Here is a 26,406-nt window from a genome sequence, read left to right as displayed (position 1 = left end):
CGGCTTGCGTTATGTAAGTTCATTAGTCCTTAGCCGTTTTTCATGTGGGCCCCCTTTTCCGCCTTTGGCTCTTGCTAGTCAGAGAGTCGATTCTTTGAGCTGCGACTTTTGCAAGAGAGGGCTTGGGTGCCGGCACATTACTTGTTTGACTGCAGGTAGAACTTGGACATAACTCAAGGTTGCAAGTCCCCGGGCCGACTAGTCGAACCCGGTGCCGGACGAAAAAATGAATGTAGCGGCAAACCATGGGTATGATACCCGGCATTGATAGATAGAAGAGGGTAGTCCCCGAGAACTCCTCAGGGAGCCCGTTGTCTCATGCTTGGTACAAAAGGTCGCGTGGTATATAGTGCATTTTAACTGTAAAATCTTCGGAGAAGGTTGGCGTTCCATGGTTGCTCCGACTCCTTGCCGGAATCGTCTCTCTTGCGTGCCTTCAGCTTCTGCGCGTCGATCAGGTAGTAGGAGTCGTTGCCTAGAGCCCGGCTGATGACAAACGGGCCTTCCCAAGGGGCCGAGAGCTTGTGCTGGTCGGCTGTTCGCTGGATCAGCCGGAGCACAAGGTCGCCCTCTTGGAAAGATCTTGACCTGACCCTTCGACTGTGGTAACGGCGTAGACCCTGCTGGTAGATGGCAGACCGGCTGAGGGCTAATAGCTGGCCTTCTTCCAGCAAGTCGATGTCGTCTTCTCGTGCTTCCTTGGCCTCCACCTCTGTGTACATGGTGACCAAAGAGTCGAACTCGATGTCAGTTGGGATGACAGCCTCGGCACCATATACAAGGAATAAAGGGGTGAAGCCAGTTGACTTGTTCGGGGTAGTGCGCATACTCCAGAGGACGACCAACAGCTCGTCAAGCCAGCAGCCGGCCGAACGCTCCAGCGGCACGACCAGTCGGGGCTTGATGCTGGAAAGGATGAGGCCGTTTGCTTGCTCGACTTGGCCGTTTGACCGCGGGTGGGCAATGGACTCTAAGTCCAGTCGGATGCCCTGTGTCGCGCAGAAACGTGCCAGTGCTCCCTTGGCAAAATTCGTGCCATTGTCGGTGATGATGCTGTGTGGTACTCCGTACCTGGTTGTAATATCTTCAATGAATGTCATGGCAGTGGGCCCATTCAGTTTCTTGATCGGCTTTGCTTCAATCCACTTGGTCAATTTGTCCACGGCGACAAGAAAATGTGTCATGCCGCCGCGCGCCGTCTTGAATGGGCCGACCATCTCCAGCCCCCAGACGGTGAAAGGCCAAGTGAGGGGGGTGGTCTTGAGTGCAGAAGCCGGCAGGTGTTGCTTGGAGCCGAAAACTTGGTACCCTTTGCAGTGTTTGACTAACTCCTTGGCATCCTCCAAAGCAGTCGGCCAGAAGAATCCATGGCGGAAAGCTTTGGCAAGTAGTGCCCTTAAGGCAGCATGGTGGCGGCATTCGCCCTGGTGGATGTCTTGGAGGATTGCTATGCCCTTCTCCGGCTCGACGCAACGCTGGAAGACTCCAGTAACGCTGCACCTAACAAGCTCTCAGTTCATTATTGTGTATGATCCGGCTCGGTGTTGGACTTGTCTTGCCGAGATCTCATCAGTCAGCAGCTCTCCAGATATCAGGAAGTGGAGGATGGGCCGGGCCCATGATGGACCTGTGACCTCTTCTATCGCCAAAACAGCTACTGCAACCAGGGTGGGCGGGCTCGGTTGTGAGGAGTTGGAGTCGACCACCGCCTGTTGTGCTGGTGCAGTCCCTGGGCCGGCTGCAGTAGTCCCCGGGCCGAGTTCGACTACGGCAGTCCCCGAGCTGGTTGTCGAAGTCCCCACGCCGCCTGCTTGGTTCACGAAGTCGGATCCGACTGCGTCGGGGTCAGGCGGCACGAAGATGGAACTGGATTTCGGAGACGGCCTGACAGACGGCTTGAGGAGGCGTTGGAGGGCGACGCCGGTTGGTATAGCTTGCCGGTTGGAGCCTATTCATGCTAGGGCATCTGCTTGCTTGTTGTCGGCCCGTGGCACGTGTAGGAACTCGCACCCCTCAAAGTGTCCGCTGATCTGCTGAACAAGGAAGCGGTAGCTCACCGTATTTGCGTCCTTGGCATCCCAGTCGCCGGATGATTGCTGTACCACCAAGTCTGAGTCGCCATAGCACAGGATCCGGCGGATGCCGAGTTCCTTGGCTAGCCGGAGCCCGTGTATGAGTGCTTCGTACTCGGCCACATTGTTGGAGGCGGCAAAATGGATTTGCAATTTGTATCTGAGTTTGTCGCCTTTGGGAGAGGTGAGGACGATGTCGGCTCCCAAGCCGGTGCGCATCTTGGATCCGTCAAAGTGCATCCGCCAATGAGTGGAGTCGGGGGCCGGTGGCAAGTATTGGGTCTCGGCCCAGTCGACGAGGAAGTTGGTCAATGCTTGGGACTTGATGGCGGTGCGGGGCTGGTAGTAGATCGTGTAAGGAGCCAGCGCGATGGCCCACTTCACCACTCGGCTGGATGCATCCCGGCTACCTATGATCTCGGTGAGCGGGGCAGTGCATATGACCGTGATGGGATGCTCTTGAAAGTAGGGCTTGAGTTTCTTGGAGGCGAAGTACACACCATAGCACATCTTCTGATAGTGCGGGTAGTTCTGCTTTGAGGTGGATAGTACTTCGCTCAAATAATACACCGGCCTCTGGACTAGCTGAGCTCGGCCTTCTTCTGGACGATGGACCACGATAACTGTGCTGACCACCCGACTAGTGGCGGTAATGTAGAGGAACATTGGATCTTTCTCAGTCGGTGCCGCCAGGACATGCAGCGTGGATAGCATTTTTTTTAGCTCGTGGAAAGCTTGGTCCGCCTGGTCATTCCACTCGAAGTGAGTGGACTTCTTCATGAGTCGGTAGAGGGGGAGAGCTTTCTCTCCAAGCCGTCCGATGAAGCGGTTCAACAACGTCAGGCATCCAGTGAACTTTTGGACGTCTCGTAGCTTGGTGGGAATCTTCATTCTCTCTATGGCTTTGATCTTGACTGGGTTGCATTCGATGCCGCGCTCGGAAACTAGGAAGCCTAGGAGCTGGCCGGCTGGTACCCCGAACACGCATTTCTCCGGGTTGAGCTTGATCTGAAACCGGCGCAAATTCTCAAAGGTCTCCTTGAGGTCTTCCAGCAAGGTGCCGCGTTTCTCCATCTTCACCACAACATCGTCTACGTAGACGTGGGCATTTCTGCCGAGTTGCTTGAGGAGGCATTTCTGCATGCAACGCTGAAAAGTGGCACCGGCATTCCTCAAGCCGAATGTCATAGTCAGGTAGCAGAAAGCTCCGAATGGGGTGATGAAGGCGGTCTTCAGGCGGTCAGCTGGGTTCAATTTTATCTGATGGTAGCCTGAGTAAGCATCCAAAAAACTCAATAGCTTGCATCCGGCTGTGGAGTCTATCACTTGACCAATCCTTGGCAGGGCAAAGGGATCTTTAGGGCAGGCTTTGTTGAGGCTGGTGTAGTCAATGCACATGCGCCACTGCTTGTTTTTCTTCAACACGAGGACCGGGTTGGCAAGCCATTCTGGAAAGAACACTTCCATAATGAAGCCGGCTGCCAGAAGCCGGGCTATTTCTTCTCCCACTACTCTTCTCTTCTCTTCTGACAGGCGGCGCAAGGGCTGCCTGACCGGCTTGGCGTCAGATCGGACGTGTAGCTTGTGCTCGGCGAAATCCGTCGGGACACCCGGCATGTCTTTGGGAGACCATGCAAAGATGTCCCGATTCTCACGGAGGAAATCGACGAGCTCGCCTTCCTATTTGCTATCGAGGCCGGTGCCCACGACAGCATACCTCTCCGGGTGCTCCGGGTTTAGGGGTATCTTCTTTGTCTCTTTGGCCGGATGGAAAGAACCTTGAGCATCACATTCCTTGGGGTCAGGGGACAGGGCCGGCTTCTTGCCAGCCATGGCCACAACTCGATCCAGCATCTTCTTCTCTTCAACAATCACAAGGGACTCGGCCAGCCGGGTGCTGGCTACCGCACACTCAGAAGACTTCTTGTAGTCTCCGGCCATGGTGATGATGCCCTGGGAACTCGGCATCTTCATCTTGAGGTAGGCGTAATGGGACACAGCCATAAACTTGGCCAAAGCAGGTCGGCCAAGCAATGCGTGGTACGGGCTCTCCAAATCCACTACCTCAAACCATATTGCTTCTCGGCGGAAGTGATCCTTGCCCCCAAAGAGGACATCCATCTTGATCTTGCCGATTGGTGAGCAGGATAGGCCGGGTACAATGCCATGGAACACGGTCCGGCTGGGCATGAGCTGCTTTGGCTTGATGTTGAGCTTCTCCATGGTATCTGGTACAGTATGTTAATGGTTCTCCCGCCATCTATCAGCACGCGGGAGAAACGGGCAGCTCGCCTTTCTGTCGCGAGGGTAGCGTCCAAAACCAATGCGTAGGAGCCAGGAGACGGCATCACCTCTGGGTGGTCGGCTGGCTCCAACTGATGGGCTTCTCTGACCAGTGCATAAACTCGGGGTTGTTGGAGGCGGCCACGTTGACTTCTTGCTGTTGTCAGCGCCGGCTGCGCTGATCTTCTGTCTGGCTTGTAAAGACGATGTAGACGACATGTTCATCGGGGAACTCGTCTTGGATAGCTCCGACTGCAGGCCGAGCGGCCGGCTGCTGTGGGGCAGGAGGCGGCTGTCTCGCAGGCGGAGGCAGCAAGAGCCCCTCGCCCTTGGAGATTCGTGTGAGACAGTGACACTTCTGAGTTGTGTGGTTGGATGGCTTTGCGCAGCTGTGGAACTTGCAGGGGGCATCGAGGGTTTGCTCGTAGGAGAAAGTCGGCTGCCAAGCCGGCCAGCCGCCCTTCTGCTTCTTGGGTGCCGCCCGCCCCTCAGGTTGCTCGTCTTCGACTATGGCCACTTGCTAGCTTGTGGAAGTCGGCATAGGGGCCTTGCGCTTGTGATCGTTCTGGTAAGGGCGTCAACTTGATTCCCAGCCGACGTCCTGGGAGCCGGCACCAGCACTTTTCCAGAGGCATCTACCTGGACCTCAGTCTTCATTGAGGAGTCGGCCGTGGCATACTTGTCTGCTATGATCAGCAGCTCGTCGAGGGTAACCGGCTCGTCGCAGAGGAGTCGGTGCTTGAGGAGGGTGCCCTCTCGGCACCCGGCGGTGAAGTATTCTATGGCTTGAACCTCGTGCACCCCTTCGCAGGAGTTGCGGAGCTCGGCCCAACGCGTGAGATAGTCGTGGGTTGATTCAGTGGGCCCTTGTACGCATAAGGAGAGCTGTCGGGGCTTGGGGGCCTGTTTGTAGGTGCTGGTGAAGTTGCGTATCAAGGCTTCCGTGAAGTCCAGCCAGCTGTTGATGCTGTAAGGCTTGAGGCTGTTGAGCCAGGTGCGAGCCGTGCCTTGGAGCATCAGGGGGACATATTTCATGGCAACACGTCTGTTGCCGTTTGCTATGCAGACTGCGGTGGAGTAATCGATCAACCAATCTTCCGGCTTCACGGAGCCGTTGTACTTGGGCGTGTCTCTCGGGAGCGAGAACCCTTTGGGTAATGGCTCGTCGCGGATGCGGGGGCTGAAACAAGGCGGGCCGACATCATCTACTTCTTCTAGGGCCAGGGATTGCGCAAGGCGGTCGATCCGATGGCGGGCGTCATTCTCGCTGACTCCCTTGCGGCGACCAAGTTAGCCACTAAGAGTCGGATGCTCAACAGGCGGCGGGGTGGGATATCTCTCCCCACGAGGCGGAGGAGGCGGCGGGTCGCCCCGTCGTTCCACACGTCGAGGGCGGCCGTCGGCGTCGTGCTCGATGGTGATTCGAGTCCGGCTGCGGCTAGCAGCCGTCTCTTTCTCTTGTCTCGCACGAGCGCCACCAGCAGTCGGCTTGTGCGACGTCGCACAGTGCTCTCGGCGAGGAGGACTCCCAGCCCGGATGTCGGCTTCGTGCCGCTCTGCGGCCGCGTCGATTAGCTGCTGGATGCGTCTGGTCATGTAGGGGAGCTCGTCGGCCCCCAGTTCGTTGAGCTCTTCCACGATCGACTGGGCGGCGCGTATATTCTCGAGGGGCGTGGCGTAGACTGGGCGGTCCGCTCCCAGCATGCTGGCGATGGTCGCGCCGTGTTTCTTGACGACGCCGACTCGGCTTGGCCCTTCTGGAGGCGGCGTGCCAAAGGCGGCACGGTCGACTTTGTGCTGGTGGGCCTCAGTGAGGCGCCTCATGGTGGCTATCCTCTGGCCCTCCGTAAGGAGAGCAAGGCGACATGCCTCCAGCGCCTCGGCGTCAGCGTCCGCCGGGATGGGGGCGGACAGGTCGTGCAGCGTTGCCTGTAGGGCGTCGCGGGCGTTTTTGTCGGAGGGGACGCCATGGCTGATGACTAACACCTCGGTGACAGTGCTGCCGCCATTGTCGACTCGAGGAAGAGGGTCGTCGAAGCTGATCACGTTGGTGGGGAAGGTGTCGAGCGATGCCGTGTCGGAGTCGACAAGAATCGGGTCGGTGGAGCCAACTGACTCCAAGTCCGCGGTAGGCTCGCTGGAGACGTGGAGTTGATCGAGGAGGCTAGCGAGGCGGCTCCCGGGGCAGCCTATGCCCGCGTCAGATGCGGGCTCGTCGGAGATGCGAGTCTCGCCAAGAAGATCAGCCTGGTAGCTCGCTGCGCATGCGTCGTCGATGCTTTGCAGCGCGTCGGGGCAAGTGCCATCGGGCGTGCTGGGCTGGCTACGCTAGCTGGGGAGGAAAAGGGTTCCCATCCAGAGCAGGTCTCCGGACGATGGTGCACCTGGCCCCGTGGTGGGCGCCAAATGTCGGGTGGTAGGTGCGACATATGCCAATGGATGGCTTATCTGAGTGGGATCCAGTAAGACATCGCCGGTGCCTGGATACGGGATGAGGCGAAGACATGCACGCCGGCCGATCTTACCTAGGTTGGGGGCTCTTCGTGGAGATAATACCCCTACTCCTGCTCTGCGGGGTCTCCGCATGATCACTAGATCAACAAGAAGCTACAAGAGGCTCCTTGAGCTGTTCGGTGGGAGGAGGAAGAAGGGCAAGGCTAGCTCTCTCCTCTTCCTATAGTGGCGTCTAAAACTCTATGAGATCAACCCTTTGCATGGGTGTCCCGTGGTGTTTATATAGGCCTACCCCCCTGGGGGTACAATGGTAATCCGGCTGGGCATGGGCCCTAGCCGTCAGTGTCTGTGACCGCCGGCTGCTGGGGCCCGCCGACTGGTGGGTCCCGCCGGCTGCCGGCTCATTGGTCGACAGGCCGGCCCCACCGCTTGGGGGTCTTGTCGGGGGCTGGTTACTGTTGCCTCGCCCGTGATGATGAGGGCTTTGTCAAGGTAAGCATGGCTACAGTACCGCTGCCTTGCGGACTCTCACTGTAGCCTTACCTAGTCTTGTCACCTTAATGATGCGCGTGCCCCGAGGAAAGGGGCAAGCCGGCTATAGGAAGCCGGCCATGCCTCAGGCCGGCTGGGGGAGGCTAGGCCGCCTTCAGGCGTCTCTTTGACCGAAGGGGCCCGCCGCCTACGGGCCGTACTGGCAGCCCATCATGGATGGCGTCAGGATCGCCATGGCAACAGTGCCACGCCGGACGGGTGATGGCTGTCCCGTACGGCATACTATAGCCATGCGAGCTCCAGGATTCGGGGGTGGCAGGGTCCACTGTTTCCACGCCCCGTCCCATCATCGTTATGAGGGGTGCAGACTTTTAGGGCACGGCCCCTGGCTGCCTGCTTGGGTCCGGCCTCTTGCAGTCGGTTCTCTTGGGCCGGCTTCTTGGAATCGGTCTTTCCGTGGCCGGCCTCTTGGAGTCAGCCCTATCGTGGCGTCCCCCTAGAGAGTTTAGGGCCGGGCCGCCTTCCGGTAGTCGGCCAGTGAGATAGCTGGCCGGAGGATGGTGGCCCCGCGTCTTGGGTGCTTCAAGGCTTGGTCAGCCCGTTGTTTTTTCTAATGGCCTAAGGGAGCCGGTTAGGCTACCCGTGGTCATTTACTCCGACACAATACCACCTTTGCTGACGGCCACGGACGGCAAAGAAGCCACGCGGCGGCCACCTGTGCTTCCTGGTGGGCTGACCCATTTGGTCAGTTTGCCTACAGCGGCGGACGGCAAAGTCTTTGCCTACAGTAGAGGACGGCAAAGGCTTTGCCTATAGCGGCGGACGGCAAAGGCTGCCGTTAGCCTCCTAACGGACTAACATCGTATTTATTGCCGTCTGCTTTCTTTGCCGTCCCCTGCTGATGGCAAAGGCCCCTTTGCCGCCAGCCTCAGAAAGAGGACGGCAAATTAGCTCTTTGCCGATCCTTACTTTGCCGTAGCCTTTTGCCGTCCGCCGTTCCTACCTTTGCCGTCCGCCATGGCTGACAGCAAAGTAGCTGATTCCTGTAGTGTACCCAGTTGGACAGAGAACCAGCTACACCCTGCTATGTCTTGAGCTTGCGTTGGTTTTCCTTGAAGAGGAAACGGTGATGCATAAATAGTAGCATAAGTATTTCCCGCAGTTTTTGAGAACCAAGGTATCAATCCAGTAGGAGGCTCCTCAAAAGTCCCACGCACCTACACAAACAAACAAAGAACTCGCAACCAATGCAATAAAGGGGTTGTCAATCCCTTCATGGCCACTTGCGAAAGTGAGATCTGATAGAGATAATATGATAAGATAAATATATCTTTGGTATTTTATGGTATATATTGGAAAAGTAAAGATGTAAATAAAAGTAGATTTAAAGCTTATATGATAAAAGATAGACCCAGGGCCCATAGGTTTCACTAGTGGCTTCTCTGAAGATAGCATAAGTATTACGGTGGGTGCACAAATTACTGTCGAGCAATTGATAGAAAAGCGAATAAGTATGAGATTATCTAGGCATGATCATGTATATAGGCATCACGTCCGCGACAAGTAGACCGACTCATGCCTGCATCTACTACTATTACTCCACACATCAACCGCTATCTAGCATGCATCTAGAGTATTAAGTTCATAAAGAATAAAGTAACGCATTAAGAAAGATGACATGATGTAGAGGGATAAACTCATGCAATATGATATAAACACCATCTTTTTATCCTCGATGGCAACAATACAATACGTGCCTTGCTGCCCCTGCTGTCACTGGGAAAGGACACCGCAAGATTGAACCCAAAGCTAAGCACTTCTCCCATTGCAAGAAAGATCAATCTAGTTGGCCAAACCAAACTGATAATTCGAAGATACTTGCAAAGATAACTCAATCATACATAAAAGAATTTAGAGGAGATTCAAATATTTCTCATAGATAAACATGAGCATAAACCCACAATTCATCGGATCTCGACAAACACACCGCAAAAGGAGTTACATTGAATAGATCTCCAAGAAGATCGAGGAGAACATGGTATTGAGATCAAAAAAGAGAGAAGAAGCCATCTAGCTAATAACTATGGACCCGAAGGTCTATGGTAGACTACTCACAACTCATCGGAGGGGCTATGGTGTTGATGTAGAAGCCCTCCATGGTCGATTCCCCCTCCGGTGGAGCGCTGACGAAGGCTCCAAGATGGGATCTCACGGATACAAAAGGTTACGCGGTGGAATTAGGTTTTCATTGGCTCCCCTGATGTTTTCGGGGTACGTAGGTATATATAGGAGGAAGAAGTACGTTGGTGGCTGCTCGAAGGGCCCACGAGATATGGGGCGCGCCCTGTAGGGGTGGGCGCGCCCGCCACCCTCGTGGCCGCCTCGGCTACTCTTGACTTGCACTCCAAGTCCTGTGGATCATGTTTGTTCCAAAAATGACGCTCCCGAAGGTTTCATTCCGTTTGGACCCCATTTGATATTCCTTTTCTTTGAAACACTGAAATAGGCAAAAAAACAGCAATGCGGGCTAGGCCTCCGGTTAGTAGGTTAGTCCCAAAAATGATATAAATGTGTAAAGTAAAACCCATAAATATCCAAAACGGGTAATATAATAGCATGGAACAATCAAAAATTATAGATACGTTGGAGACGTATCAAGCATCCCCAAGCTTAATTCCTGCTCGTCCTCGAGTAGGTAAATGATAAAAACAGAATTTTTGATGTGGAATGCTACATAGCATATTTCTCAATGTAATTTTCTGTATTGTGGCATGAATGTTCAGATCCAAATGATTCAAAATAAAAGTTCATATTGACATAAGAAATAGTAATACTTCAAGCATACTAATCAAAGCAATCATGTCTTCTCAAAATAACATGGCTAAAGAAAGTTCATCCCTACAAAATTATATAGTTTGGCCGTTGCTCTATCTTCATCACACAAAGTATTTAATCATGCACAACCCCGATGACAATCCAAGCAATTGTTTCATACTTTAGTAATCTCAAACTTTTTCAACTTTCACGCAATACATGAGCGTGAGCCATGGACGTAGCACTATATGCGGAATAGAATGGTGGTTGTGGAGAAGACAAAAAGGAGAAGATAGTCTCACATCAACTAGGCGTATCAACGGGCTATGAAGATGCCCATTAATAGATATCAATGTGAGTGAATAGGGATTTCCATGCAATGGATGCACTAGAGCTATAAATGTATGAAAGCTCAATAAAAGAAACTAAGTGGGTGTGCATCCAACTCGCTTGCTCACGAAGACCTAGGGCATTTTGAGGAAGCCCATCATTGGAATATACAAGCCAAGTTCTATAACAAAAAATTCCCACTAGTATATGAAAGTGACAACATAGGAGACTCTTTATGATGAAGATAATGGTGCTACCTTGAAGCACAAGTGTGGTAAAAAGGATAGTAGCATTGTCCCTTCTCTCTTTTTCTCTCATTTTTTCTCTTTTTTTCTTTTCTTTTTCTCTTTTTACCCTTTTTGGGCCTTTTCCTTTTTTTATTTGGCCTTTCTTTTTTTTATAAAGTCCAAAGTCTCATCCCGACTTGTGGGGGAATCATAGTCTCCATCATCATTTCCTCACTAGGACAGTGCTCTAATAATGAAGATCATCACACTTTTATTTACTTACAACTCAAGATTACAAGTCAACAAGATATGACTCTATATGAATGCCTCCGGCGGTGTACCGAGATATGCAATGAATCCAGAGCAACATGTATGAAAATTATGAAGGTGGCTTTGCCACAAATACGATGTCAACTACATGATCATGCAAAGAGCAATATGACAATGATGATGTGTGTCATAATAAACGGAACGGTGGAAAGTTGCATGGCAATATATCTCGGAATGGATATGGAAATGCCATAATAGGTAGGTATGGTGTCTGTTTTGAGGAAGGTATATGGTGGGTGTATGGTACCGGCGAAAGTTGCGCGGCACAAGAGAGGCTTGCAATGGTGGAAGGTGAGAGTGCGTATAATCCATGGACTCAACATTAGTCATAAAGAACTCATATACTTATTGCAAAAATCTACAAGTCATCAAAAACAAAGTACTACGCGCATGCTCCTAGGGGGATAGATTGGTAGGAAAATACCATCGCTCGTCCCCGACCGCCACTCATAAGGAAGACAATAAATAAATAAAATTGTGCTCCAACTTCATCACAAAGCGGTCCACCATATGTGGATGCTACGGGAATCACAACCTTTAGCACAAGCATCCTTTAAATTCATAATCACCCAACTAGCATGAATCTAATATTACCACCTCCATATCTCAAAACAATTATCAAGCATCAAATTGATCATAGCATCCAATTCACTTTATGTGATAGTTTTTATTATACCCAACTTGGATGCCCATCATTCTAGGACCAATTTTATAACCATAGCAAATACCATGCTGTTATAAGAGACTCTCAAAATAATATAAGTGAAGCATGAGAGACTAACAATTTCTACAAAATTAAGCCACCGACGTGCTCTAAAAGATATAAGTGAAGCACTAGAGCAAAAACTATCTAGCTCAAAAGATATAAGTGAAGCACATAGAGTATTCTAATAAATTATAATCAAGTGGGCTTCTCCCAAAAGGTGTGTACAGAAAGGATGATTGTGGAGAACTAAAAAGCAAACACTAATATCATACAAGACGCTCCAAGCAAAACACATATCATGTGGCGAATAAAAATATAGCTCCAAGTAAAGTTACCAATGAACGAAGACGAAAGAGGGGATGCCTTCCGGGGGCATCCCAAGCTTAGGATTTTGTCTATTCTTGAATATCTAGGGGTGCCATGGGCATGCCCAAGCTTAGGATTTTGCTAGTCCTTATTCCATAGTCCATCAAATCTTTACCCAAAACTTGAAAACTTCACAACACAAAACTCAACAGGAAATCTCATAAGCTCCGTTAGTGAAAGAAAGCAAAACCACCACATAAGGTATTGTAATGAACTCACTCTTTATTTATATTGGTGTTAAACCTACTGTATTCAAAGTTCTCTGTGGTTTATATCACTTAATACTAGCCATAGATGCATCAAAATAAGCAAACAACACACGAAAAATAGAATCTGTCAAAAACAGAACTGTCTGTAGCAATCTGTAACCCACGAATACTTATGGAACTCGAACAATCCTACAAAAATAGTAAGTCGTGGACAATTTGTCTATTGATCTATAGCAAAACGAATCAACACAAAATCACGTCTCTGTGATTTAACAAAACTAATTTCATGCGCGCAAAGTTTCTGTTTTTCAGTAGAATCAAATTAACTATCACCATAGGTTATCCTATAGGTTCTACTTGGCACAGACACTAATTAAAACATAAAAACACATCTAAACATAAGGTATATGCAAAATTTATTACTAAACAGAAACAAAAAGAAAAAATACAAATAAAAATTGGGTTGCCTCCCAACTAGCGCTATCGTTTAACGCCCCTAGCTAGGCATAAAAGCGAGGATAGATTCAAGTAGTGCCATATTTGGCACTCAATTCTTCAATAGAGCACTTATAATCTTTAGGGGTTTCTCCCTTTTTAGCAATGACTAAACCCTTAGGCAAGAATTCAAGAAATTCATTTGTCACAAAAGGTTCCTTAATAATAGAGAGACAATTGGGATGAACACTTATTGATTTGAGATCCGCATTTCCCTTACTAGAAGATTCACCCTTATTTTTAGGAACATAGATAAATTTGGCAATTTTTGTAGGAGGATTTGGAGTGTTTTTCACGGAAGAAAATGCCGACCCTAAGTTGGTAATGATATCCTCAAGTTTACCAGTTCTCGTAGAATCTAGATCTATTCTTTCATTAACTATAGGTTCTTTCTCTTTAAAACTTTTCAAAGTAACTCCAACCCTAGATCCATATTGGGTAATTTGATTATCAATCTTTTTATCCAAATTTTCAATCAACTCAACAGTGGCAACTTTATTTTCAATAATTTCAAGCCTTTGCATCACATGTTCCAAAGTGAAAACAGTTCCATTAACCAAAAGAGGTGGTGGGCCAAACAAATCTAACATAGCATTATAAGCATCAAACGTATGGCTACTCAAGAAATCCCCTCCGGTAATGGTATCAAGAACACATCTATTCCAAGTAGTAATGCCTACATAAAAATTGCAAAGAAGAACGAAAGTAGAAAGCTTCCTAGTAGATTTATTTTGAGCATTGCAAATTCTATGCCAAGCATCTTTTAAATTTTCTCCCTCCCTTTTTTTAAAATTAAGAAGTTCATGTTCGGGATTAATAACAAGGATAGGAGGACTAGCCATAATGACAAGGTAAACAATCTAACACACAAGCAAACAGAAAAAGGCAAACGAAAGAGAGAGAGGAGATTGGAAAAGAGAGGGCGAATACAATGGCAAGAGTGAAGTGGGGGAGAGGAAAACGAGAGGCAAATGGCAAATAATGTAAATGCGAGGGAGATGAGTTTGTGATGCGTACTTGGTATGTCTTGACTTGAGAGAAGACCTCCCCGGCAACGGTGCCAGAAATCCTTCTTGCTACATCTTGAGCTTGTGTTGGTTTTCCTTGAAGAGGAAAGGGTGATGCAGCAAGAGTGGTGTAAGTATTTCCCTCAGTTTTTGAGTACCAAGGTATCAATCCAGTAGGAGGCTCCTCAAAAGTCCCACGCACCTACACAAACAAACAAAGAACTCGCAACCGACACAATAAAGGGGTTGTCAATCCCTTCACGGCCACTTGCGAAAGTGAGATCTGATAGAGATAGTATGATAAGATAAATATATTTTTGGTATTTTATGATATAGATTGGAGAAGTAAAGATGCAATTAAAAGTAGATTGAAAGCTTATATGATAAAAGATAGACCTGGGGGCCATAGGTTTCACTAGTGGCTTCTCTCAAGATAGCATAAGTATGAGATTATCTAGGCATGATCATGTATATAGGAATCACGTCCGCGACCAGTAGACCGACTCTTGCCTGCATCTACTACTATTACTCCACATATCGACCGCTATCCAGCATGCATCTAGAGTATAAAGTTCATAAAGAACAGAGTAACGCATTAAGAAAGATGACATGATGTAGAGGGATAAACTCATGCAATATGATATAAACCCCATCTTTTTATCCTTGATGGCAACAACACAATACGTGCCTTGCTGCCCCTGCTGTCACTGGGAAAGGACACCGCAAGATTGAACCCAAAGCTAAGCACTTCTCCCATTGCAAGAAAGATCTATCAAGTAGGCCAAACGAAACTGATAATTCGAAGAGACTTGCAAAGATAACTCAATCATACATAAAAGAATTCAGAAGAGATTCAAATATTTCTCATAGATAAACTTGATCATAAACCCACAACTCATCGGATCTCGACAAACACACCGCAAAAAGAGTTACATCGCATAGATCTCCAAGAATATCGAGGAGAACATGGTATTGAGATCCAAAAAGAGAGAAGAAGCCATCTAGCTAATAACTACCCGAAGGTCTGTGGTAAACTACTCACAACTCATCAGAAGGGCTATGGTGTTGATGTAGAAGCCCTCCATGGTCGATTCCCCCTCCCACCGAGCGCCGACGAAGGCTCCAAGATGGGATCTCACGGATACAAATGGTTATGGCGGTGGAATTAGGTTTTCGTTGGCTCCCTTGATGTTTTCGGGGTACGTAGGTATATATAGGTGGAAGAAGTATGTCGGTGGCTGCCCGAGGGGGCCACGAGATAGGGGGCACGCCCTGTAGGGGTGGGCGCGCCCTCCACCCTCGTGGCCGCCTCGGCTGCTTCTTGACTTGCACTACAAGTTCTCTGGATCACGTTTGTTCCAAAAATGACGCTCCCGAAGGTTTCATTCCGTTTGGACTCCATTTGATATTCCTTTTCTTCGAAACACTAAAATAGGCAAAAAAAACAGCAATACGGGCTGTGCCTCCGGTTAATAGGTTAGTCCCAAAAATGATACAAATGTGTAAAGTAAAGCCCATAAACATCCAAAACGGGTAATATAGTAGCATGGAATAATCAAAAATTATAGATACGTTGGAGACGTATCACACCCCTTCTAACTCCAACACCAGCAGATAGTAACCCAGTTCCAGTTGACACAACACCGTCTCCACCACAGAGCACCCAAACACGAGCAGTTAGTAAGGGAACTGTAGTGCCCAAAGCACGAGGACCACCACTCCGAATCCCAACTCAATGCTTAAAGGAGAAGAAGATTTGTTCTCAGCTCAGGTTCTGTAGCTATGGTTCATACTCCTTTGCTCTTGCATTACTGTATTTACTCATACCAACTATTTTCAAATTTGAAGGATGGAATTGAAATTCCAATGGCGCAACAGGTATGTTTTAAACCTGTTTGCTTAACTGGTTTGCTGTTGTAACCTGCTCTATGTTGATTTCAGTTTCAATTGAATAAACAGTTATGTTCTCATGTCATGCACATTACAAGTGTTGTTATTTCTCTATAGTTTCCCACACTTATATTCTGTCTATTCTGCTTTGTCTTGAACAAATATTATTTGAACTATGTGTCTATCTTGATTTGGCAACAAAAACTAGGATAATATAGACCATAAAGTGACCATGGTACATAGATATATGTTTGTTTCATGTTGTTATCCTGTCCACTTTACTACTGAACTCATTTACCAAAATGAGTTTCATATACAACATGGTAAACCTGTAATGTGTCTGCTTGTTTTTATTTTAGAATGTGGACAAAATATTGGAGAACAGTACCGCGTTATGCAATGGTAAAGGAAGTAATGCAGATAAGGTTCAAGATAGTGAGACATCCCTGTTGGTACCCAAGAAAGCTGATAAAAACTTTCTTGACGATAGTGAGAGAACCAAAAATTCATATCTTGATGTAGTGTTCGAGTTACTGGCCGCTACTACTAGCACAAGCTCTTCGAACTCGCTACCTGAATCAGTTAGTCTTCTTGAGTCTCAACTTCAAGTTGAAAGACATCGATCAGATGTGCTGCGACAGGAAGCTGAAGGACTGAGGAAGTCCCTGCAAAATTCAGCTGCATATTTCTTGGTGCAACAGCAAGCGCTGGAGGATTTAAGCGCCAAACAAGAGAAAGTTAATAAGCTTGCTAAGCATCTTGCCAGCATTATGGGTACCCGGGATATTGTTTCTTGAGATCTTTGGAAGTGGTTTCAGTTCTGGATTTGTTTTGCTGCGGCGTTTATTTGCGCTGGTCGCCAACTTTGACAACCAGTGTATATGCTATACTGCTTTGTTCCCTATATTTGCACTGGTGGTGAACTTTGATGCCCAGTGGATGAAATATGTGTAATAGCCTTTATAGCCTAGCATTAGTTGCTTGCTTATTTATTTCCATGGTGTCTTGTTTATTTGTTTGCTTGTATTCATTGCAGTTCTTTTTCCGCGGTTTGCTAGTGGCTGCAATAACCTATTTTTTAAAACTAGGCCACAATAACCATGGGCTAATATTTATTGTAGTGACACTGTGCCTCCCACGGGCCGTAGTAATAGTGGGCCTTCTATGGGCCGTCAAAACAATGGGCCTTCTACGGGCCGTAGAAACAATGGGCCTTCTACGGGCCACAGAAACAATTGGCCTTCTACGGGCCGTAAAAACAATGGGCCTTCTATGGGTCATATCATAAATGGGCCTTATACGGGCCGTATGATCGATTGGCCAAACATGGGCCAATAACAGACCACATTATGGCCGTAAACAGGCTAGAGTTGGAATCGTCCCTTCATGGGCCGACCATAACGGGCCATCGTTAATAGGTCGTATTTGATGATGCTATGAAAACGGCCCAACGTATTAACGGACCACAAACGGGCCGACTGTAACCACGGGCTGAATTTGGCCCACAAGCAGAAGATGACAGTAATGGGCCGTAAGTAAACGAATGCTGGAAATGAGCCCAAGAATAAATGGGCTCTGAGAAGGCCGAAAGATAATATGGGCTGGAAACGGCCCAATGGAATAACGGGCCGTTAATGGGTGTAAAGTGATACATTGTTCATTACGGGCCAGTTCCACCACGGGCCATTAATGGGTGTAAAGTGATACACTATTCATTACGGGCCAGTTTCACCACGGGCCGTTAATGGCCCACGAGTAACAAAGGGCCTCATATGGGCCAAAAGACGTCATGGGCCATACATGGGCCAGAAGTGAAAACAGGTTGGAATCATATTGGATGGCCCAGATGATGCTACTGGGCCTAATTCGGATAGGGCATAATGGGCCTTGGGTTAGCGGGCTGTAAATAGGCTATATGCAAACACGCCGGTAACAGGCTTTCCATGGGCCGGCCCGCCACCTTTTGACCAAGTCAAACGGGCCGGCCTTTTCATAGGAATGGGCCTTTGTTGGGCCGTGACACGTGTCGGCGTATCATAGGCGCCTTCTGTCCAATGAGTGGATGACATGTGTCCCAACGATGAGCCGACACGTGTTTCCTCCAGCCAATGATGATTTTACACGTGGAAAATCCCCATTGGTCGGGGCTGTTAATGGGTTATCAGATCCAAAACCCGACCCGTTAGCTTAACAACATTCCGTTACGGTGGATGCCACATGTTGGTTACCCTTGACGAAAGCACTTCTATGACGCACGATTTATCGTCATGGAAGTGGACAATTTCGTGATGATATTTTTGGTAATGCCATGGAACACTTCTATGACAACACAGGTATGACTATCTTGATTCTGTCATAAAATCATCATGGATATACATGCATGACAAAAAACACGACCTACTCTGACAAACACATATCATCATGGAAGTTTATCTTTTTTGTAGTGATAGCCTTACCACCAAAGCCACATGACACGATTATGATTTAAATCCCAATGACTCCCATGCAAAAAAACACGGCATGCTTGTCATACGAATGCAGGAATGCATAAAAGGTTATTTTCCTCTCATTTAACATAACGGGTGGGTTGTGTAGATGGTTAGCCTATCCGCTCATCAAACTTGAGGTCTCGGGTTCGATAACTACACTTGAGCTTTTTTTTGTTCGACTTCTTTCTTACACCCAATGACAGGTAGGCCCCGCATGACAGAGAGAGAAAGTGAGCTGGGGTGGTGCCAGGAGGATTCTTTGACTGGTCAAAATGGATGGATACGGAGCTATACGATCTCGTAGTGACCATATAATCACCTCATCACGTATAAGTTGCAGCCTCGGCGCTTGTTTTCTAGGGTTTGCACTCTTCACACTCTCTCTCCGGTATATATATACACGCTGAAGCCTCAGCGCTTGTAGTTGCTCTCTTCACACTCTCTCACCCTCTCCAGATCTAAACAAGACTTTGTTGGCCTCTCTCTCTCCCCTTGCTGCTAGTCAAAGAGCCGACAGGATCCGTCTGCCGGGAAGAGAAGGAGGCTTAGCAATGTCACCGTCGGCGAGGGAGGGAATCCACTACCGGCGCAGCTGTTCACTTTCACCCAGCAGCGGCACGGGAGGGCCTCCGACCCCTTCATCTTTGCCGCCGTACATAGTGTGGGTCGAATGCCTCCGGTCGCCCACCGAACCACACCCCAAGAACCTTAAGGTATAATTTACTTATTACACATGCATTGCTCTCGCTGCATGTGGGCTTTTTCCGCTTCTGCACTCGAATCTAGGTGTTGGATCAAACAGGAAAGTAGTGGGGAAAGTTGTATAGCATGAATCTAGGACGTGGTTCAAAGAGGAAAGGAAATGGGGGAAGTAGTGGGGAAAGTTGTATAACATGAATCTAGGACGTGGTTCAAAAAGGAAAGGAAGGGGGGAAAGTAGTGGGGAAAGTTGTATAGCATGAATCTAAGACGTGTTTCAAAGAGGAAAGGAATGGGGGAAAGTAGTGGGGAAAGTTGTATAGCATGAATCTAGGACGTGGTTCAAAGAGGAAAGGAAGGGGGAAAGTACTAGTACAGACTGCCTATCCAGCACCTACGTTGGTCCAAAAGGGAAAACAATGACAAAGGCAGTACACACATCTGTAACGAATTGATCTTTTGTTTTGGGGGACAAGGCTGTAGAGTTTGAGCAGGACTAGATTTGCTGCGCTCACATAGGGAAAGGTGTCTAAAGATAACAAAATTGGGACCAACACAAATATGCTCCTTGGTTGTTTGTTGTTTGTTGCAACAGACTGTGCATCACCCCAGTACATCGGTAGATGCACATGGTGCTGGTGCGTCCACTGTCCCGTGCAACTCATTAGTTGTTGTTAATCTAAGGCCCTATTTGGTTAAAAACTCCCTAGTCCCTACCTGCTTGGTTCCAGGGACTAAACATGGACTAGAGGTTATTAAATGACATGCTAAAAGACCATGTTACCCCTAGTAATGAACTAATAGAGACCAGGTGTGAAGCGGGGCAGGGCAACTATTGGAAAAAGTCCCAAAAAGACCCTACCTCGGGGTCTTCTTTCTTTAGTCCCAAATGCCCACTTTTAGTCCCTAAAAGTCCTTCCTGTTTGGTTTAGATGGGGCTGACATGGAGTTTTTATAGTCCCTACACCAAAATGTCCCTATAAAATAACACCCTCTAATAATGCCGCTGGTAAATTGATGCAATGCCACAGTTAAAAGCAAATTACATGTTTAACAAATTTTATTGTTAATATAATCTCTCTATTTATATTAATCAGCGCCACCGTTTCAGAAATGCTACTGTCTTGCTTTCTTTACCATTTAGATAAGTTAGATGCTTCTTTTTGTTGGCTTCTGTGTCATCCACCGTTATTGACCACTAGTTGTTTCCTTTGTACCTATGTGTAAACAGGGTTATCTACTTCACCTTGTTGCTATTGTGACCTTTTGTTGCGCTGGACAAAACACTTTTATTTTAAGAGTGTTTTGTGCAGTTCAACCAAAATGTCACACCGACAACGTTGATTGATTGCTTGATCTTAGTTGAACTGCACAAGAGGAGATCTTACTTCCTATCCGTGTTGGCAAATTTGGTTTAGATCTTCTTCTTGTGAGTTGTTTGAATTCCACGTCATGAGAGGTCAGTACTAGCCTTCTTTCACATGATTCTGCAGTGTGCTTTCATATGTTGTGCTACTTGTACGATAATGTTGCTTGATTTTAGTGAACTGCACAAATGGAGACAAGACTTCCAATCTGTATGTGCACCATAATATCCCATTGAGGTAAGATAAGGATATTTCACAACTGTTGGCCTGTATTTTGCCACTTTCATCATAAAATTAATGTCATTGTTTAGTGCTATACTGGTGCTCCCTAATTGACATGCCAAATCTTACATTGAAGGCGAAGTTTGTCTGTTGTTGAACCAAGTGATGAATGGGAAGAACAAGCGGAAGAAAAACAAAAATCAACTCCCGATGCTGTAATGAAGCACTGGAACTATGATGACACAAGTAATGATATAGTGTTGCATCTTAATTTATTGCTATGGCGGGAATGAACAATTGTTCTACCACTGATTTGATGCCACTCTTAATGTAATGTGTAATTATCTCTACTTATGCAAACAGGTATCTTCTTTGAAGATACCTTATATTTTAGTGGAACTGCACAAGAAGATGTTGGAAACATTAAACTAATCGAGGAGTATATAGTAAGCTTGGCCACCACAGTAGATAGCAATAGATGGTTCCGGAGAAGTGCTTCATCTGTATGCTCTACACAATAAGTCTCCTGACAAAGGTTAGTACTCGCCCATGGATTTCATCCATATGATTGAGCTTTTTCATCTCTATTGGTGTTGTGCTACTGTTTAGATACTGTCATGAGAAAGTGGTATTGTCCTTGAGAAGTGCTTCATCTCTGCTGTTTTAAATATTTCCTTTCCTTTTTTTCGAGCAAACAGGCATGCTAGCATTTAGTTGTCCTCTTGTCTTTGCACAACAGGATCATCCTCCTCTGAAGAAGAATATGGAGTACATGAAGTGACTAGTTCCGATTATGCCAGGATGGAGAAGCCATGTCTATATTCTCATTAGAAGGAGCAGTTGAAGGATGGTTACATTACGCCCCACAAGACCAAACTAACTTCAGCTCAGAAGGACTGACAAATCTCCATTTTCTTGCTGTGATGCGCAAGTACAATGTTGCTCTAGGATTCTTTCCGATGAGTTCCATTTTTCTAAAAGTGTGCTCTACATGGACCACGTAGGTGCCTATTTAAACTGTCAAATTCATAGTACAATTTGATTTATAATAATCACTTTTTTTGTATTTGTGCAAACAGTGGTGCTCAGCTTGATTTCAATGGAAACTGCACAAAATGTTCATGAATACATCGAATCATTCATTTCCACCACAAGAAAGGAGGTGCCGATAAGTTTAAGGCGTTGCAACATATAAGGGTGAAATCATACAAGCTACGCGCAAATTTGGTTGATTTTGGTGGAACTGCACAAAAAGAACAGTTGGTTTATTTAGCACGAGGTGCCATGTCAATGTCCAAACTGATGGCAAACCCTTCCCATTCCACAATCGTAGGCATTTGATATTTTGGAATGGGACAACCTTGTCAATTTTTGCTCATTCATGTTAGCAAGAAGACATGCGTTTGATATTTTCGAATGGGACGCCCTTTGCTGTCAGCAGCGTCGATCAATTTTTCTTTATTCTTTAATTGTGAAGTAAATATTGGCTCTGACATGTGAATGGCTGAGATGCATAATCATCAATTGTTTTGAATGTTCTGTATGAATTGCCAGGCCTGTGTTGATTGCAATGTACATGAATGCTAAAAAGTTGGTCAAACTCTTTGTACTCCTTCTGTTCCTTTTTACTCCGCACATTGTGAAAGTGCATACTTTTTTCTATAAGATTGGTCAAGTAGAGATACTTTGACTGCAGACAAAACTTGTATGTAGACTAGAAAGGACCGGAGGGAGTACATGTGAAACTGCTGCAAACAGGTGATCACCCTTGGAATAATGCTAGTACGTATTGTTTTGCATGTTCATCCAATGACAGTGATACAAGAATTTGAACTAGTCGAAATAAATTCATTCATACACCGGTCGGATTTCATATAAACATGTCAGATTTCATTACATTTCATTTCATACATTCTTCAACTAAAAAGGGGTGCCCTAGAGGTATAATTAGTTAACCGAAGCTACCCACATGTGTCCGGCTGAGTCGAACAGAAGCTTCTTCTCCAGCGGACTAAGCTTCAGTGACTTAACTACAGGTGCGGTTGTGTAACTGACATGTGGCCCAGATGCCTATTGGGCCCACGTGTCAGTCAGCCAACTACACTAGTAGTTAAATAGAAGTAGCGGCCTTCTCCAACATAGCTCTCCGACTACACGTTGCTGCCAAGAAGTTAATCGGCCATCAATGGTCAACCCGCCTAGCTTGGCTTCAACCGGAGGGTAGCAGCGGTGGCCTTACTTGGACCCAAGTGACGGCGACCTACCGTGTTATACTCTTCCTTGTTTTTTGTGTGGTCGGCGGTGTCCTCTACCTCCTTGTTGGCGCCGTGGGGCCTCGATGGAGCAGGGCCTCGTCGACGCCAGCGGAGCGGGGACTCGTCGGAGCCGGCATTGTCCTCTGCCTCGTCCTCGATCTCGCCAAACAGTGCCTCGCCCACTTCATTGCCCTCTTTGTAGGCGGCCACAGCCTCCGCCACTCGCATGTGGTACCGCCAGCGCTCGAGGCAGCCCTCGCGGGCGGACCGGTATGAGTCTAGCAGCACCTCCTGCTCCGCCCGCTCCGCAGCCATCTGCTCCTCTGCCTGCAGGTGCTCCTGGAGGAGATGGTGGTTGTAGGCGGCATTGGCCTGCGCCTCCCGGAACTGCTCCTCACGCTTCTGCCTCACCGTGTCCGTGTATGGGGCACGGGCCTTGCTGATGGTCATGGTGCAATGCACCAGCAAGGATGGTGCGGAGGAGGGGGTTGGCGCAGGATCCTCGACTACCATGTTCTCCATTGGGACGTCGTCGTCCTCTGGCTACCGACCGGCCAGCTAGTCGGCAGCAATGGCTGCCATCTCCTTGTGGTCAGCCGTCCGCCCGTCCCAAAGAGTGCTGCGGCGCGAGGAAGCCATGGTGGGCAGTAGTGGTGTGGTCAGGAGAAAGGGAACAAAGGCGAATGACTGCGTCTATGGCCGGCGCAGCAGTTTATATAGCAATGGTGGGCGGCGGAGGGACGGACGTGTGGCGCCGGAGTAGTCGCCTCGGCAACCGCGTATCATTAATGTGGGTGGCAGACGGACGAACAGACGACACTTGTGTCATTTGAAGGCAGAGACATCGCTTGCACCGGGAAGTGGGGCTGGCGGTGCTGACTGTTTCGGATGGAAAGCGCGCGCGGGCAAGGGAGGCAGTCTGGGTAGGCCAGGACAGTCAGACTCGTGCTTGGCAGCGCGTCGGTCCAATAGCCGGACATGTTAGCTCGCCCGCGAGCTCGCCAAGCTGAGCGATGACAATCAGACGATGGACGTAGCTTCCGACTAGGAGCTGGCGCCTCTGTTGTCGGTGGGAAACGACACATGTTGGGTCACAAGAATCCCTACTACAATTGCGGGGCACGGGGTGGTGAGAAGAGCAGGATCAACAGTCAGCTCAAGCACGCGGGTCGTTTACCTAGGTTTGGGCCGCGAGGATGCGTAATACCCTAGTCCTTCTTCGATGTGTGTATATCTGTGTTCTGGAGTTCTTGAGCTAGCTACAATGAGTGTAACTTGTCCAAGGGTTCGAATCCCCCTCCTGGATGCCTTGGGCCTCCTTTTATAGGCAAGGGGATCGCCACAGTGGCACACAGGAGGTGGCATCGTGGTACTGTCGCTAAGCCTATCACTTGTCATTATGGGACAAGACGCATTTAATGCGCCTCTGACGTGTCCTCCTTACTTTACCGCCGCTTCGTCCTGCCTTGACACGCGCCTGGGCCAGCGAGGTGGTCAGCACTATGTAGGCTGGCAGGCTGCTGAGATGGCACGGTAGTAGGGAATTCATGAAGATTTGAATCCCACCACGTAGGCATGCGCTGAGTTGGCCGAGAAGCCTCACATCGACACACAGGTGCCTGCCTAGCTGGTGGGCTGGCAGCTGCATGGGAGCGGTGGCAGAACCTTGGCGGGTGCGGGCCTGGTTGTGGCCTCACAGATGTCCTCGGCAAGGGCCATGCCGGGGCCCCGTCAATGGTCTTGCCAGGGGTCTTGTGGGTCTCCTCGGCAAGGATCTCGCTGAGGTTTGTTGTCTTCTAATACTCTTCTGATTTGAAGTGTTTCTTGTCTTCACAAAGATCTGCATGCCATCACGGAGGCGCCTCCTGAGCCCCGATCCCAACGTGGTTGGTGGCGCTAGAGAAACTGGGGCCCAAGGGTGGCATGCTTTGCTGGCATCAGGTAAGCTGCCCCGGCAAGGTCCTTGCCGGGGCCGCGGAGGCCGCCCCGGCAAGGGTCTTGCCGGGGGAAACCACCTCACCTTCTTGCTCTTTATGCCTCTGTCTTGGCATTGCTTTAACCATCTCACGGCTTTGATTCCCTGTCCCTGCCCTGCTTAAGTGTGGTCGTGGGCGTGGCTCTGACTGCCCGTGCACAAATAAGGGGTACAAAGGAGCGCCCCTACTTTAGTACACCGACAAGAGCCCCCGGGCCTGGGCCACACATAAGTGCGACACGTTGTTGGGCCAGGCCCAGAACGGTGCGCGGGCAAGCGGGGCCGTTTTTACTGTGGTAACTTTCCGTACGCTGCGCTCAAGGTTGGAAAAAGCGGTAGGCGTAAGCGAGGCGGTTGGCCTTCGCCTAGTGCCTAGGCGGTGCCTAAGCGCCCTAGGCGCGGCCTAGGCGGTAATGTAGTTTTTACTCGTAGTGTATTTGTGATTATTATATTGGTGTTCATATTAGTTTAGGGCATATAAATAAGTTAATTACCATCAACTACCATTGGAATATAACCAGTTTGGCATACTAGTGCAGTATATGGCATGATTTCTCGCTTGTGTAGGCAATTCCTTTCTTGTCCTGCCTATACCTCCATTTATGCCCTAGGCGAGGTGTTTGGCCATTGCCTAGCGCCTCCTAGGCACTGCCTTTTCCAACAGAGGCTGCGCTTCCCCACGACCCACGTTGAATGCGTGACATGGGGATCGCGCACACGGGTGATCAAAGCACACTTGCGTCATCCTGCGGTGAACAGTAAAGAGGCAGCTTGCGTGTCCCTTCGAGACCGCAGGGCCGTTGCTCATTTACTCTCCTTACCTGGGAACCGTCGCTCCACGCATCCCATTACGCCCGTCTCTTGCGCCACGTACGCTGCATGCACGACGCAAGGTGAATGACAGGTGCGTGGAATATGGGAAGACGTGCGTTCGTGGGTCGATACCGATGCGCCTTCAATTGGTAGGGGAGTGCAGTCGACGGCCTCGCCTGCTGTCACCTTTATGAGCCGGATTGGCTGAGAGGGGCGGCTGAGCCCTGACCCCGTCCCTTTATAAGGAGGGGTGCGGGAGGGATGGCGCCTCTCAGTATTTCGACATCCGCCATGCCCTATCCATGCTCCTTCCTTCCTTCTGCCAAGGCGAGAGGACGCGCTGATGCTTCATCGGTGGCGGCAAGGGTCTCTGCTCGACAATGCGTCGCTCCTCCCCAAGAGCCTGTGGCGGCAGAGCTGGCCGCGAGGGGAAGGGGGAGGGGGCGAGGCCGAGGCCGCCGTGGTGCTCGGGGAAGAGAAGGACGGGGCGGCACGTCGGCCTCACCTCCGCCAGCGGCCCTTCTCCCAACGGAGGGGTACGTCGGGGACAACCCTTGCGAGTTCTTCATCAGGCTGCACCGGCCGGCGCGTCGTCGTCTTTGTCTCCCAACCCCATTCACTCTCGAGATGGAGCTCATCCCGCCGCAGGAGTTGAGGATGCACATGAGGGGCTGGGGAACAGCGGCACATGGGCCGACGTTGACTTCCCAGCCCCTCACGTCATGTATCTTTGCCACAGGTGGAAGACCTTCGCTCGCATCCACAGACTGACGGAGGGGCTCATTTTCTATTTCAAATTAATGGAGAATGGCCTCCTCTCTATCAAGGTCTTTGGACACTTCGGGACTCGCCTAAGGTGCTTCATGGAGAGCTCTTCTGATGACGAAGACTCTTCCTCGAGCGGGAGTGAC

This window comes from Triticum dicoccoides, chromosome 3B, assembly GCF_002162155.2.
Source record: "Triticum dicoccoides isolate Atlit2015 ecotype Zavitan chromosome 3B, WEW_v2.0, whole genome shotgun sequence".
In the NCBI taxonomy this organism is placed as follows: Eukaryota; Viridiplantae; Streptophyta; class Magnoliopsida; order Poales; family Poaceae; genus Triticum; species Triticum dicoccoides.
The sequence above is the reverse complement of the archived record's forward strand: the minus strand, read 5'-3'. Positions refer to the sequence as shown.